Source organism: Physeter macrocephalus, chromosome 15, assembly GCF_002837175.3.
Source record: "Physeter macrocephalus isolate SW-GA chromosome 15, ASM283717v5, whole genome shotgun sequence".
NCBI classification, from domain to species: Eukaryota; Metazoa; Chordata; class Mammalia; order Artiodactyla; family Physeteridae; genus Physeter; species Physeter macrocephalus.
The window spans coordinates 15,933,579-15,949,931 of record NC_041228.1 but is presented as its reverse complement, the minus strand read 5'-3'; the positions used below and the strand labels follow the sequence as shown (position 1 = coordinate 15,949,931).

General features: G+C 50.0%; 1 protein-coding gene across 10 annotated transcripts in view; it reads left to right on the top strand.

Annotated features, from left to right (window-relative positions):
• ZHX2 (zinc fingers and homeoboxes 2) overlaps positions 1 to 16,353 on the top strand; it is a 182,777-nt gene that overhangs the window by 47,411 nt on the left and 119,013 nt on the right. For 4 of the 10 annotated variants that reach the window (XM_028500427.2, XM_028500426.2, XM_028500432.2 and 1 more), the window contains exons 2-3: positions 5,632 to 5,768; positions 5,932 to 6,120. The exons of 3 other annotated variants lie outside the window; for them this stretch is intronic. The gene's annotated coding sequence lies outside the window, so the exon portion shown is untranslated. The remainder of the gene's footprint in view (positions 1 to 5,631; positions 5,769 to 5,931; positions 6,121 to 16,353) is intronic. 3 more of the 10 variants (XM_055091021.1, XM_024129425.3, XM_028500431.2) reach the window with 2 other exon arrangements.

Genomic DNA, 16,353 nt, shown 5'->3' with positions numbered 1-16,353 from the left:
AAAATCATTTGTTTGACTGCGGCATTCGCATGTAAGCAAGGCCCGTTACCTTTTACTCTCACTAAAGACCTTTAAGAACTTACAACAGTGGTTAGAGTGGTTGGAACTGTACTTCTCAGAATTTATTTAATGTGTTTATATTCCCTTTAGAAGGATATGCGCACATATACATTCATATAAATTAGAAAATAAGAATAAGAACAATATGAAAACTCTCCCACCTTATTCTAGGAGCAGGGCAAGAGTCTCTCTACTTAAGCACTGTTGGGACTCTTAGTCCCTTTGGGCTGCTATAACAAAATGCCATAGACTGAGTCCATGGTGTTTTAGGTATATGGCTCATAAACAACAGAAACTTATTTCTCACAGTTCTGGAGGCTTAAAGTCCAAAATCAAGGGGCTGTCAGATTCAGTATCTGGTGAGGGCCCACTTCCTGGTTCATAGACGGCTGTCTTCTCGCTGTGTCCTCACATGGAGGAAGGGGCAAGGGAGCGCTCTGGGGTCTCTTTTGTAAAGGCACTAATCCCATTCATGAGGGCCCCATCCTTATGACCTAATTACCTCTCTAAGGCCCCAACCTCCTAATACCATCACCCTTGGGCATTAGGATTTAACATATAGATTTTGGTGGGGGACACAAACATTCAGTATAGCAGGGACCAAACGTAAAAGACTGGCTCCACCTTCCAGTGCTAAGGAACTTAGGGGTGAGACCAAATGTACAAGCAAAGTCATGTTGAGGGCTCTGAGTGTTAAGAGTGCCAAAAGGATACAAAATAAATGACCTCAGATGGAATTCAGCCTGACAGGTTTTCTGCATATAAAAGGTAAGTTTGGAGTGGCATTTTGAAGTAGCAATGGCCCCCAGACTGGCAAAAGGAATGGCATGGACCAGTTGTGAAGGGAAGTCTGTTGATGAGGAAGTGGGCTTGTCATTCTAGTCAGGGAGAACCTGCTCATGCCACGTCGAGGGGGACAGAAAGGGGGAAATTTCCCCCTACCCCTCGTGAGTTCTTTCGTCTGGTCTAATCATTAAATTGACACATGACCAATTAACAGGAGAAAAAGCCAATTTTATTCATAGGCATGGAGGTTCTGTAGAAATGGGATGCCCTCCCTCAGGTGACCAAAGCAGGCTGTTTATATATCACTTTTTGACAAAGAAGAAACAGTTCTTTGTGAAGATAGAACAAAACAAAGGGACTTGTGCTTGGGGTAGCGGACCAATGAAGAAGTAACAAAGTTTGTTTCTATAGCTTTCTTGGCCTTGACTTTCCTAACTCTGGTGAGAAGGATGCTTTCTATCCTCCTGATATAGGGAGGGTACCTTCACATGGGAGATTTATGCCCCACTTTCAGGGGGAAAGTTGGGGACCAGAATGGGTTTTTTAAATGTCATTTCTTGCCACCGGCTGTTTCTCAAGTAACTTTAATTCAAAGTAATCAATATGTCACTGAGACATATTGGGGGGGTGGCCTGCCCTACATAAAGGGACTCTATCACGTGAAGTTTTGAATGTGACTGAACACGCAGAGGAAGTGCACCTGGGAAACCAGTACCAAACCTCTCTTTGATCTTGGTTATCGTATAAGCTAGCCTAACTGCGACCGCAACAGCCTTCAGATGCCCACCACCCTTTCCAAAGCAAGAACCGGTTCGGTGAGGTCACCTGCTGGTCACCCCATTTGCATTTGGTGGTCAGTGCTGGTCAGGGTGTAATTCAGCTAAATGAATTTTGCAAATTCCTGGTGATTTTACAGGCAGGGATGGAGGCCGAGAATTTGAGATTTTAAAAATGCATTTCAGAAATACCATCACGTTAGAGCTTCCTTTCGGTCCCTTGGGGTGGCCACCAAGTAAACAGCTTAATTTCCATCCCAGCTGGAGGTACAGAACGCAGCATTCACACTCACCGACAGATAAATGTCTCCTGTCCCTGGCAGTGCTTAATGGCTTTTAGTAGAGTTAAGGCTGGGAAGAAAGGAGCTGACTTCCTCTTATTGGGTAAAATTGAAACCCCGAGGAGACGATTCCATTTCAGGCAGACCCTTTCCTTCTCAGATGACTCATCCACAGCCCAGCCAACTCCCTTTCAGCTCATTCAGGTAAAATGGAAGACAGAGGCCACCCGACCGGACAGGCGGTGAGGGGGGCTGGTGAGCTGGGTGTTTGGGGTTTGTTAGCTGAGGATTTGCATTTCTAATAAGGGCCACATCCTGGGGAGCTGCAACCCAGTGTCTGCAAGTGTCTTTTTTTTTTTTTTAATATATATAATTTTATTTTATTTTTTAATTTTCATTGGGGTATAATTGATTTACAATGTTGTGTTCGTTTCAGGTGTACAGCAAAGTGAATCTGTTCTTCGTATACATGTCTCCACTCTCTTTTAGGTTCTTTTCCCATATAGGCCATTACAGAGTATTGAGTAGAGTTCCCTGTGCTATCCAGTAGGTCCTTATTGTGGCTGCCAGTCTCTTTAGCTCTCTAAGTGCTCTGTTTTGCAGGGACCAAGGCAAGAGTCTTCAGCATGAATAAATAGCTGTGGAGAAGGAGGGGAAAGAGCAGGATGGGGGAGGAGTACCAGAAGCACTGAGCCTTTAACATGTATTATTGTAAAGCAATTATACTCCAGTAGGGATGTTAAAAAGAAAATGGTGAACCAGGAGGAGGAAGACAGGAGAAGGAAGGATAAAAGAAGGATAAGGAAGAAGAAGAGAAAAAGGCAGAGGGAGAGGAAGAAAGAAGAATAAAAGAAAGATGGACCCCAAATTTAAAAAAAAAAATGGTATTGTAGCAAGACGCAGGGCTCCCTGGGGAAGTCCTCGCCAGCCTGTCCCTCACCTGCCCTTTGTCTCTGTAAGAGAAACTTATTAAATGGTGCACTCCAAGATTTTGAGATGTATTGTTATTTCTCCAAAGAGAAGTCAGCAGGCATGTCTACCCCAGCATTATTTATACGGTAGGAAATTAGGAAAAGAAAAACAATGTCCAGCAAGAGGTGAATGATAAAATAATTCAACGATTAAATAAATTCATCGTTAAGTAAATAAGCAGTAGAAATCCTTAAGTCAACAGCATGTCTATTAAGTAATGTGATTCTTTTCAATGTTAAATGAAAAATGCAGGATACATGCTGTACACAGAGTTTTTATTTTTTAAAAAAACAGGCACACAGATGGAAACATAGCAAAATGTTAATGCAGTTAATCCTTCGACGTGGAATCAGAGATGATGTTGCCTCTTCTATTTCTAAATTTCCTTTCTATTTCTAAATTTCCTACAATGGACCTTTTTTTTCTGATCATAGAAGTTAGATGTCAAAGCAGGAAACTATCATATACACTCGTTTCTTTTTTCCTGTGTTTGGTTTTCTTCCTCTTTTAATCTCCTTGCGTGAGAACATCAGCTATGCTGTCAGTGGAACCGTCGGTGTTCTGCCCGCCAGATATTGTATTGCTAACAGGAAACAGAAAGCTGCAGGGGTATAAGGATGAGACCCGACGTTCCTAATCCCCCTCACCCATCGTTCCCTCCTCCGTGAGTCCATCTAAACACTTCTTGAACTTGTTTATATTTTTAGCTGCTACAGCCTCTCGGGCCCAAGGAGTTCCCTGTGTTTTCCACCCTCGGTGTGAAGTGGCAGAGGCCTGCGCAACGGGTATCCTTAGATGACCTCCTTTAGACTCCAAGGGTCCTCCCTGGTTTTGCATTTCTAGGACTGAACAAACAAACAAAAGAAGAACGGTGACTACACGTTCGCAATTAGCCAAGCACACGAAGAGACAGCATCGGTTTTGTAGGCTTGTTGAACTTGGTGTTGGAAGAGACCTCAGAAATTGTTTAGGCCAGTGTTTTCCTAAAAGTCCACATAATGGGAGTCAGTATTCCAGAAACCAGTGGAAGTTGTACAGTACCCAGGATACAGTGGCACTGGCTGCCTAAAAATATTGTGGTGTGGTAGGGGGTTTGGGGGGTTGTTTTGTTTTCGCTCTGGGCTGGAAGTGGGTGACAATGGTTACTTTGTTTTGATCAGAAACTTCAGCACTTACACAAATGCTTTGCTATTTTGTTAACGGAGAAACTAATTACTGTATGAGAGGCAAAATCTTTTAAAATTGGGGGGAGAGAAGGTGGACATTGGTGGAACTCAGCTAATCTGGGCCCACCTGCGAGGTGGTGAAGGCAGGAATATCCTGGCATGCCTGGTGGATGAGAAAATGGACTGGAGAGCAGCTGCCTGACCCCAGCTAAGCAGGCTGGTGCTTGGGGGCAGTGGCTGAGAATCCAGGGTGTCTACCCCGAAGGCCTGGGCTGCCTCCAGGGCAACCAATCTGCCTGTTTAAACCAAGTCCCTGAGTTGTGTTTCCTGTACTGCGAATAGTTCAGCAGACTTTGAATATTTTGCTCCAAATGTGATCTTTCTTTCCAGACTCAGTCCTGGGTCTAGAAAATGATTATTGTAATTGCCTTTCGAGATCCTCCCATATTTCCCAGCCGTGGAATCCTGACTCGCAGGTTCAGAAGATTCCAGTCGGAAAGTAGGTGGGCTCTGGAATCCGACAGCCTGGGTTCAAATCCTGCCTCCCCCCCTGCCACCAGACCACGATCCCAGGAGTAACTTCTCTGAGTATCAGTTTTCCCAACTGTAAAATGGGAATACCGATAGTATCTGCCGTAGGGGTCATTGCGAGGATTGAACAGCGTAATGAATGAAAAGTGCTTGCCGGTTCCTGGTGCCCAGTACACGCTCAGTAAAGATGAGTTGTCGCCCTCAATACCATCGTTGTTATTATCAGTTTTCCATGGAAAGACCACAGCCAGGACCCAGAGCCAGCTTTGAACCTATTTTGTTTGGCTGGACCAGGGGCATTCACTCTGCTAGCTGTGTTATTTGCTTTACTCCTCCAGGGGAAAACAGCCCACCAGTTCCTTATTCACCTGGTACCCATTTTAAAGGCCCTGAGAACTGACATGGTGTGATCCAGGTCACCCTGCTCCTAGGGGCCGTGGGAGAAATTTCCCGTCTCTAGAGCTCTTCACTCTGCAGTGCCCTGTTCCCTCCGGACACCTCCTTGGATACTCCAAACCAGAAGGAGAAACAGGAGAAACAAATGACCAGATCCTCGGGAGCCCTAGTTTGGATCGCTGTTTCCTGCGCACCTGCCGCTTGCTTAGTGTCTTCCCTTATTCAGTAGATCTCGGTGCCGCTTTGGGTGGAGCGGATGCTTCCTGTTTCACTTTCCTCCCCTCCTGACTGTGAAGGAACCGCCAACCCCACCTGAGAGCCTTGGTCCCTGGGGTGGATGATAGACACGCTGGGGGCCCGTAGGAGGGCCAGGAGTCGGCTGGTGGCTTCTGGCTGCTTTGAAGCCCTTGTCCCCGCTATGCTCGCCCCAGTGGGGCGTTACAGGAATTCTCTGAGGCATGTGCCCCCCTGAAAAGGCCCTTCCAGGTCGCTAAGGCCCCTCTGACCAGAAGAAGCCTCCCTACCTGAATCAGCCACTTCCTGAGCACACCTTTGAGTTGTAGACATCCTGGGGCCACAAAGCTGAATGAGCTCTGCCATCACGGGTGGGGAAAGTCAGGCCCAGACTGTGAGCCGAATGACCGGGGATTCTTGTACCCACAGGGTTTTGGGGGCCGGTGTTCCAGGCAGAGCGGCGCCCGAGCAAAGGCACTGAGGCGTGACCTTGCACTCGGCGTGGAGCTGAGCGCTTCCTTGTTCTCCAGTTGCCTTGAGTGTGTTTCTTCTGCCTCAGCTAGATGGTAAGTGCTTCTAGGCAAGAGGTCATAGTGGGCCCTGCTCCTTCTTCTCTGGCCTCTGTGCTTGTGCGGCTGAGGGACAGCTTGGAAAGCACCTTCGCCTGAGTCATCAGCTGCTGACCTGCTCAGCAGCTTTGTGACGTCAGATTCTATCCCCATTTTACAGATATGGCAACTGAGGCCTTGAGGGGGTGACTTGATGGCTCAGCTACTCGGTGACTGATCCTAGATTTGCACTCAGGTCTGAGGTCTGACTCCAACTCCTCCCTGGCTCTCACCCTCATGGTCAACACTGAGGGAATGCTCGTGGATTCAGTGCTTGGCGCAGAGAGAGACGCTGAGAAGGAGGGAACACGTGAGCATGAGCTTGTGGGGCTCGGTGGAAAGGGCGCTGGCTCTGGAAGGGAGACCCCTGGCCCAAGTCCCAGCTATTCCAAGCATGAGCTGCGTGGACTTAGAATAGTCACTTCTCTTCGGGGCTCAGTTTCCCTGGATGGAAAATGAGAAGATGGTAGGAGATTCCATCTCATAAATCTATAGAACTATGAAAACTTTGGTCTTCAGTGCTTTCTTATGTCTCAGCGCCCCCAGCTCTGCCAGGCCTGCACTCCCAGTCCCTTCCCAGGAGCCCCCATCCCTGGGTCTCTTCCAGCCTCTGTGCTCCCCTCTCCCCAACAAACCCCACCTCTAGCACAGTGGAATCACCTGAGGAGCCTGTGAAAATGCTGACTCCCAGGCAGCTTCCCAGACCCTGATGACTCTGAGTCCCTGGGAGATGGGCCCAGGAACCTGCATTTCTCCTCTAAACACTCCCAGGAAATTCTGCTCATCAGCCAGACTTGGCAGTTATTGCTGAGCTCAATAGTTCTCCAACTTTGGCAGGCGTCAGAGTCACGGGGCGGGGGCGTGAAATGACTGGGCACCACCCCCAGAATTTCTGATTCAGTAGTTCAGAGGGGGGTCCACAAATGCGCACTTCAAACAAATTCCTAGGTGATGCAGGGAACCACACTTGGAGACCCACTGCCCTAGCTCATCTCCCGAGCCAGCCAGCAAAGGCATCTGTACTCGTGGGCGACGGCCGGCGTGGAGCAGTCCCGTCAGCACGTGAACTTTTAACAGAGACCTTCGAAATTATTGAGATACTATAATAACAGCTACCATTTAGTATGATACGCTCTACATGCCAGGCCCTGTGCTAGATGTCTACGATCCATGTCTCTCATTATTATGTAGGGTTTGCAGATTCAAAACCCAAGGATGAGATTAAGTGATCGTCTAAGATTGCACTTGCTACAAATACCACCGGGACTTTCTAGAAGAAAGCTTGGGCTACTTTCTTTACCCCACGAGGCCTGTCTTTGCTGTCTCTGCCTGGAGTGTCAGGAGAGTTTCCAGCCAGGTTCAGAGAGGGGTCACCACCCAGGTTGGGGGTGGGATTTTTGGTTGGAGGAGGCTTTCATTAGTTCCCCACAGACTGTACCCCGCTGGTGGTGGCCCTTGGCTCACACCCGCGGGACAGCCTGCTTGCCACTCATCTCCTCCTTTCACCCACTTTGAACGGACCCCTCGTGTAAGCGGGGACCGTTGCAGCTCTAGCAGGCTGAGCTCCTGGGGTGAAAACGGTGGTCTGCTGCTGGATCCCAGCCTGCTGGGGTTCTGCGTGGGTTCTGGCCTGGCCAACGTTTTGTTTGCCTGTAAGCGCCCTGGAATAGAACTGTTGGTGCCGGATCCCAGGGAACAGATAGAAATGGAGAAGGTTGAGTCCTGACTTCAGCTCTCCCAGCTGGTGCGTCTTAGTGGGGGAGCTTCTTTCCCTCTAACATGGGAAAATTGGCCTGTTGTTTAATAGGAAGCTCATTGATTTGTGCAAACATATAAAACACAGAGTGACTAGGAAATACAAGTGGCCGTGAGGGCTTTTTCCACACTTAGCTCTTCAATCTTACCATCCGCCAACACAGACACACACACACATACAACACAGATCATGCTTGTGTGTGTGTGTGTGTGTGTGTGTGTGTGTGTGTGTGTGTTGTTTTGTTTGGTTTTCAGTTATTTTTATGTCTGGCAGGGATCTCAAGTTTTACAAGCCATCCATACCTTTTGGGCGGCATCTCGTACTTCTACCTGTTCTCTTCCCTCTGCAAAGAAAAGGAAGGAAGGAGAGAGGGAGGGAGGGAGGGAGGGGGAGGGAGGGAGGAGGAGGGAATAAACGAAGGAACTGCCCTCAAACACTGATCCATTGGCGTGGCCAGAGCCCCCCATACAGTGGCTTCGGCGTGCTATCCTTTCTGTTTTAAGAGGACAGACATGCATCGGTCCTGCACAAGCTCTGTCCGCACCCTTGAAGGCAGCTTGGTGGAGTCTACTGACATTGGAACTGGCGTCGAAAGTCAATAGCTCTGGTCTAGGATCTGCCACTCAACCATGGCACCTTCCCCCAGCCTCCCATGGCCAGTCTGACTTACCCGTCTCTTCAGGGAGGTGGTGATAGCAAAAGAGATCATGGATCTGAGAGCATCCCTCGAGTCTGAGAGCTGGATGAAATTCTCGGAATCTAGATGTTTTACTTTACTAAGGAGAAACCCGGGGCCCAGAGAGAGGAGGTAACTTGCATGAAGTTGCACAGAGTTCTGGGGCACTAGAGGACTGACAGTAGGAGGAGGGTATTGCGCTGGTGGGCTTGTTGCTATTTCCGTCTGGGTGATTGTTTTGCAAACAGTGAGTGAAGTGACAGGAAAACTTCTCTGGGAATCTGTCTGGCCAGAGCACCTTCTCTGCCTCTCTGTCTGTCTCTCAGACACACACAGACACATGCGTGCACACACACATTTCTCGGTGTAAATAACAAAAAGGCAGTGACTACCCTCTACAGGAGAGACTGATACTCTTTTTCACTGATTATGGAGAAACCTGTCGGGCGTCATATAACTTTGCAAAGATAAAACGTAAGACTCGGAGGAGTGAAGCTTGAAGTTAAGGAGAATCTACCGCCCCAAATCCCTTGCATGCATAGGGCTTGGTGGCCTTGTACTTGTCTAAAGCCCCATCTCCCAATTGTCCTTCTTCCCCTTTCACAGATAGACACATTTCTGGTTCTCCTGCCCGCAACACACATAGGGTAGAACAAAAGAACATGGGCTATTAAAATAGAGGATTGGACATTTCTCATTAGAGGTTAAGTTACTTAACCTCTCTGAGCTTCACCTTCCTCGTCTGGACAATTATAACACCTCTTAATGTCGTTGTAAGGATTAACAAAGGTAAAGCATTGAAAGTGTCTAATACAGGGACTGGTACAAAGTAGGGGCTTCAACATTACCTGCTGCTACTGAAAATGTTGGAGAGATGTTGACGATCACATTCTTGCATCATTTTCGGGAGAGAATGAACTGGTTCATCATTTAAATGAGCTCTCTCTCTCTAGGCCTCTGGCAATCTGACTGCATAGTTAAAACTTTGATTTTCTGCCCCGGGAACAACAAATATTGTCGAGGGTTTAAGCACACCATGGCTGGGCTGTTATCTTTGGAATACCAAGATGCTGGCATGGTAGTTTTCAGTACTACCTTGTGCATAGAAATATCCTTATATCTGAAAAGGATATAAAATTGCAAACAATAAAAGATATCAATGAACTGGAAACCATGAAAACAAGAGTCAAAACACAAAAGCCCGATTATAATGGAATAGAGGTTACACTGTACTGCATTTTCTGGTTTACAGAGCAGTTTTAGGTATTCCCCCACCCCTAGTGGCCTCCCGACCGTCCTGGAAGGTAGGTATGATTCTGCCCATTCCCTGGGGGAGAGAAGACAGTGTCAGGCTGATGCCAAGTGGGAAAGGCAGTCAGAAGCCGCATCACACGGGGCCTTGTAGGAGTTGGTAAAGAAATTGGGATTGTTCTGAGTTCAGTGGGCTTAAGCAGGAAAGTACTGCAATCTTATCTACATTTTTAGAAGATCTCTTGGTAGAGAGGGGAGAGAGCAAAAGTGGAACCAAGGAGGCCACTTGGGAGGTGGCTTTGGAAGTTCAGGCAAGAAATGATACAGCGCTCACGGAGATAAAGAGAAGGTGGGTCAGAGAGTGGAGGTCACAAGATGGCCTTAGGGTGGGTTGGCTGTGGATGTTGATGAAGAGGGAGAACCAAGGATGGCTTCCAGCTTCCCAGTGGGTTGATGGGCGGTTGACGGTGGTGGGGATGTCTGCGGAGGAACAGGTTTCAGAGGTGGGGGGGAGGGGCGAATCAGGGGCTCTACTTGCATTTGTTTGGGGAAGGAGGGTATCTTATTCCAAACACTGGGCCTTCTGATGGCAGAGAGCAGGTCGTATTCACTTGCTCCTGGGCGTTGAATAAATGCTTTATGTGAGCTGGGTGCACTCAGGTCCACCCCCGGGCAGCCGGTCTGTGAAAAATGCCGCCGATGGCAAGGTGCTGTGTTCCTTCTGCCGCCAAGGAACCAGAAAGCCATTCATGACCCCTTCTGAGAACGTTGTGGCCCATACAAGAAACAAACAAAAACCCCCCGATGTCCTGCCTTCTCGTGTTTCAGGCTTTGGGTAACTTTTTCTTTTGCCAGTCTCCACGGGATCTTTCCTCTGCTAATGTTTGAAAGTGATGCTTTTTTTTTTTTTTCTTTTTAACTGTTGTACTCAGGCCTTAAATAACCTTTACCCTGAGGTAGATGAAGCCTAGTAAAATGCTAATAACATCGACAACAGTAATGAGCTTTGGTGGGGTGTCATTTAATTAAAAGACCTCTTTTATATGTGCTATTTGATTTTAGCCTCCAGACAATCTCTGAGGTGAGATAAGCAGCATGTTAAGCTCTGAGAGCCGGAGGACTGCAGTAGCCCAGAGAGTGTAAAAGTGAGGTAACTGTGGCATGGCTAGATTAAAAGAGTGGAGGTCCTTGGAACGGGGCTGGCCGGTGAACAGTAGCTATTGCTGTCTGTGTGGTTAGTTTCTCGATAGAGAAACTGAGGCACAATGGAACTGCGTCGTACACGCTCAGCAGTGGAATCAACTCCGAGCTGTGTCAGATGTGCGGTGTTTCTGGATGCCACGCTCAGAAGGGATCCGAAGTGATAGTCGTTAGGCGGGAAGGCTGCTGCCGGGCCTGGATCCCTTTGAAATTCTCCTCCCCCATCTCCCTCTTCTCTCCCTTGTAAGTCTCCATCCCCCGTGAGGAGAGTTGAACACCCCGTCCAGGACCGCTCGGAGCCTGTCCCCTCCTCCCTTCCTCCTGCCCCCGTGCCCGCTCATCTTCCCGTGGGCCCCATTCTCTGAAGTGGGGTTCAGACCCCGCCTCCCCCTCCTCCTTCCCTGACCCCCGCCCTCACGGCGCCCTTCTCCAGCCATCCCGGGCCGCACCCCTACCAGCCCAGCTGACTCCGCAGCTGTGAGTCTTGGCTCCCGCATTGGGTAGGGGGAGACAGAGGCCTTGCCTTGTACCTTGTGACTCTCCAGCTCCCATGTGCCTGGCCAGGGCCACGCCCAGAGCAGGTGCCATGACATTATACAACTGACTTTTAGAACACAATAAAAATAATCATGCCCAGCCCCCACCTATGCAAAGGGGTGGTGCGTTCACCCAGGTCGTCCCTTTGGGAGGTTTACCCCTTATTCCCAAGGTGGCACCCCGGCTCGGAACCTCCGAGACCCCCAAGAACATTCGAGAACGTCCCCCAACACCGCACTGTTCTCCTTGGTGTTGGCAAATCTCTGCCCTTTGAGGGTGGCTCCACGGCTCACACCTGTGGAACCAGGACTGTGACGCCCCTTAGAAATACAGTTGCCGGGGAAGGGTGGTCTGAATCAGGGACAATTAAACGACAATGTGCCCAGTTTTACGCGTGGCCTTGTAACCTGACTCTGAGGACAGCTCCGGAGGAGGGGCTTCCGCACACGTCTTGGGCGTCGTGGAGGTGAACGTGCAGGCTCTGCCATGGGGTCCTCGTTGAGACAGTGGCTCGCGTTGGGCGGGGTCACTTCTGTGACTGTGTTTCAAATTTGTCCTCAAAGAGGAATGAACGAGTCAGTGTGTGTTTGATCGGAAGAAGAACGTGTGCTGTTGTGCTTGTGTACGTGTGTGCCTTAGGGGAGAGAGCGGGGGCCTGCTGAGCCCCCTGGGCCCCCAGAGGCCAGCCAGCCCGGGGGAGACGGCCCTGTTTTTGTAGCAGCCATAGCGCTCATCCCTCGGCCTCTTGCCCCCCTTTCCCCCCAGCCCCCAAATTTGTTTCAGCCCGCTGGCTCCCTCCGGTGACCTGAACGTAATGAGTGTATTCTTCATAAATAGAACACCTCCCCCCTGCCCCCAACCCCGAAACTAACTGCCCTCCCCTCATTAGGTGCTCTAAGGACGCGGTTCTGTGTGGGAAGAGGCCTGGGCCCTCTTCACAGGCCCTGTTTGTTGCAGGCCCCACTGTCCATCTCTCTTAAAATGATGAAGCTTTGACAAGGCAGGAGGCGGGGGGGGGTGGCGCGGGGAGGGAGGATGTTTTCCCTGGATTCCCAATATTTGGGTTTTGTCCAGTAAAATATTTTCCCGGGCATCAGCGGGAGAGGAAATGGACAATCTCTGTTTCTTCAGAGACTGATTTTAGCTGCTGGCAGAGGTTCGGGGGCGGCCGGTGTACCCTGCCCCAGCACCCCTCCCTTTTCAGTCCTCGTGTCCCTGGTGGGGAGGGAGCCAAGAGGTTTTCAGTGTCAGTATCACAGAAAGAGGAGGCGGTTTTGAAATCCAGATCATATGCCGTTCCTGGGTGACTGCCGTGAATCTTGGTGCCACTGAAATCTGTTGACTGAGGCCGCCAGCCCGCCAGGGCGTCCCTGGGGCCACTTGTACATGGACCCAGCAGCTGTAAACTGGAATCACCAGATTGGATGGGATTCCCAGCAAAGCCCTGGATGCATGTGGTGGCTGCCAAGGAGCATTAAAGGGTCTGGACAAGGGCCTTTCTGGATTTTTCAAAGTGGAGAGGTGGGGATCGAGAGTGGCAAAGGCATCCGGCCTCCCTGCTAGAGACTCTGGGGAGCCTGGTACTGCCTTTCACCATCTGTGTTCCTTGGTGTGGCCTCGAGGCTCTGATCTCCATTTCCTCCTTGGAGACACAGGGTGAACAATACCCACCTACCGAGTGAGCCGCTCTGGAGGCAAACATTGCCAGCTTGTGCTACTTGCTTGCTGTGTGACTTTGAGCAAGTTACGTTATATCTCTGTGCCTGGTTTTCCTTGTTATGTTGGTTTCCTGTGATTGCTATAACAGAGGACCACAAACTGATGACTTAAAACAACAACAATTTGATCTCTCACGGTGCTGGAGGCCAGAAGTCCAAAATCAAGAGTTAGCAGGACCCTGCTCTCTCTAAAGGCTAGGAGAAAATCCTTCCTTGCTTCTTCCAGCGTCTAGAAGTTGTTGGTATTCCTTGTGGCTGCATCACTCCCATCTCCACCTCTGCCTTCACATCACCTTCTCTTCTGTCTGTGGGTTTCTTCTCCAGGTGTTTCTTATTAGGATACGTGCCATTGAACTCAGGGCCCATTTGGATAAGCCAGGGTGATCTCATCTTGAGATCCTTTACTTGGTTAGACCTGCAAAGACTCTTTTCAAATAAGGTCACGTTTGCAGATTCTGGGGACTAGGACATAGACATATCATTTGCGGGGGAGGGCCACAATTCAACCCACTACACTGGTTTATTCAATGAGGATGATAATGGAGCTCACATTATGGAGACTACACAAGTTTATACGTCTAAAGTCCTTTGAGCCGTGCCTAGCACACAGCAAACACTCAGTGTTTGCTTTTGTCATAATCCTCAGCAAGCCATCATTTCATAATCACCATCGTCATCACCACCATCACCATCGCCATCACCACCATCACCATCGCCACCACCATCACCACCATCACCATCGCCACCATCACCACCGCCATCACCATCGCCACCATCACCACCGCCATCACCATCGCCACCACCATCACCGCCATCACCACCGCCACCATCACCACCACCACCATCACCGCCATCACCATCACCACCACCATCACCATCACCACCACCATCACCGCCATCACCATCGCCACCATCACCACCAGCATCACCACCATCACCACCATCACCACCATCATCATCCCTAACATTGTGAAGAGGCTTCCCAAACTGAACACGTCTAAAATTAACTCTCGACTCTCATTCTTCAACTTCTCAGTAACTAGTTAACCTCTGTTTACTCCATCCTTTAAATAATCCTGGTTTCCTCTTTTTCTCTCACACCTCATTCCATCTATAAGTCGTGTCTATTCTGCCTTCAAAATATATCCCCAGTGTGACCACCATCTTTCAGTACCACCACGTTGCACCCCTCCAGGGGACGCCCTTCCCATTTTGGTGGCTGTGAATGGCACCTCTGGAGTCTTATATTCAGCACCGTGGTGCTGCTTCCTGCCACCTCCACCCCCGTCCCCCAGTTCAAGCCCCATCGTCTCTCACGTAGGTCACTGCAGTCACTGTTGGCTGTCCTCTCAGCTCGTCCCTTAGCTGCCGCCCCTCCCCCACTTCATGCACACACACCCGACTGTCTCCTCTCCTCACAGCTGCTTCTTAAAAACACAGGTCAGGGCTTCCCTGGTGGCGCAGTGGTTGGGAGTCCGCCTGCCGATGCGGGGGACGCGGGTTCGTGCCCCGGTCCGAGAAGATCCCACGTGCCGCGGAGCGGCTGACCCCGTGAGCCACGGCCGCTGATCCTGCGCGTCCGGAACCTGTGCTCCGCAACGGGAGAGGCCACAGCAGTGAGAGGCCCGCGTACCGCAAAAAAAACCAAAACAAAACAAAAAAAAAACACAGGTCAGATTGTCACTCGCCTGCTCCAAACCCTCCAATGGTTCCCCCGTCTCACTCAGAGCAAAAGCCAAAGTCCTTATGGTAACCCCCAGGCCCACGTGATCACCTTCCTGTCTGCCACCTGCCTTGAACAAAACACACACACACACACACACACTTGCATTTGTGCTCGCTACTTTCTCAGCCTAGAACACTCTTTTCCCAGCTATCTTTGGGGTTTTCTGCCGCATTTCATTCAGTCTGTGCTTAAAAGACACGCTGTCACGGAGGCCTTCCCTGCCCACCGCAGGGTCGTAGCTCAGCCGGCATCCCCACAAATCTCCATCCTCTCAACCTGTCTTTTTCAAAGCACAGCTTGCTACCTGGCGCCGGATGTTTATTTGCTTGTGGCGTTGCGCGCCTTCCGCCATCACACTCGAGTCTGTGAAGGGAGAAACTGTGTTTTGATGGCTGCTGGGTCCTCAACCCCAAGCACATGTTAAGCACATGAGAAGCGCTTTCTGGACGAGGGAGTGACTACGGGCCGGGCTCTAGCTTTGCACGCATCCTCCTGCTCTCCCAACAACCAATGACGTCGGCGTTATCACACCCTCGTTTTGTCCGGGGCACAGAGACAGTAAATAAATGTCCTGGGCTACCCAACGAGGGAATGACGGCAGCAGGATCTGAACCAGCTAGTCCCCTGCCAGAACCCACTTTCCGAATCACCGTCTGTCATGAGACAGAAATGAGAGACTGTGGTGACAGACCTTTGGAAACGGAAACGCACGACATGAATGTACCAGGACGACAATAGCCGGGCCCAGCACGTCTAAGCTCATTGCTCCGCATTTGCTCTGGGTCTCCTTCCTGTTTAATTCTTTAAATTGTGAGAGCTCTTTTTGCTGCCTCCCCTGATGGTACAACGTGAGGGGCTAAGAAGGGTGTCCATGAGGCACTATTGCCCTATTCAGTTACTGTCAGACTTCAGTGGCCCGGAATGTTCTGGAAATGGGGCATGCAGGCTGCGTGAATGTGCCCTTTATTCCAAAAACAGGTCAGTCCATTTTCCGCCTTTAGTAAACATGGTGTGTTGGTAAGAATCAAATATTTCAGGGTGGGACCATGCAAAGATGCACCCTCAGCTCTACCACTGAGATAACCTGTGCCCTTAAATAGTCATAGTACCTCTTATTCCCTGAGGCTTACCAGGTGTTAGAGGCATTCCAAGTGCTTTATGCATATTAACTCATTTAGTTCCCCAACCAATCATGGGAATAAGTACTCTTATTAACCCTAGTAACCCTAGTCACAGGAGCACAGAGATGTTGAAGAACTTGACCAAAATCATACAGCTCGTGGTCTGCAGAGCCGGGAGGGGACGCAGGCCGTGTGTCTCCTGAGGATGGGTTTTAACCAGCTCTCTTCTGCGACTCTCAGCTTCATCTGTAAACTGTGGGGAACGCATGCAATCATATTTTCAGCTTGAAAAAAAAAATCTATGCTTGTAAGGCTGAGAACTTGGTAGTAGTTTTGAGTCATTGGTATGAGTGCAAGAAGTATAGGTGAGGGCTTCCCTGGTGGCGCAGTGGTCGCGCGTCCGCCTGCCGATGCAGGGGAACCGGGTTCGCGCCCCGGTCTGGGAGGATCCCACGTGCCGTGGAGCGGCTGGGCCCGTGAGCCATGGCCGCTGAGCCTGCGCGTCCGGAGCCTGTGCTCCGCGACGGGAGAGGCCACAACAGTGTGAGGCCCGCGTAC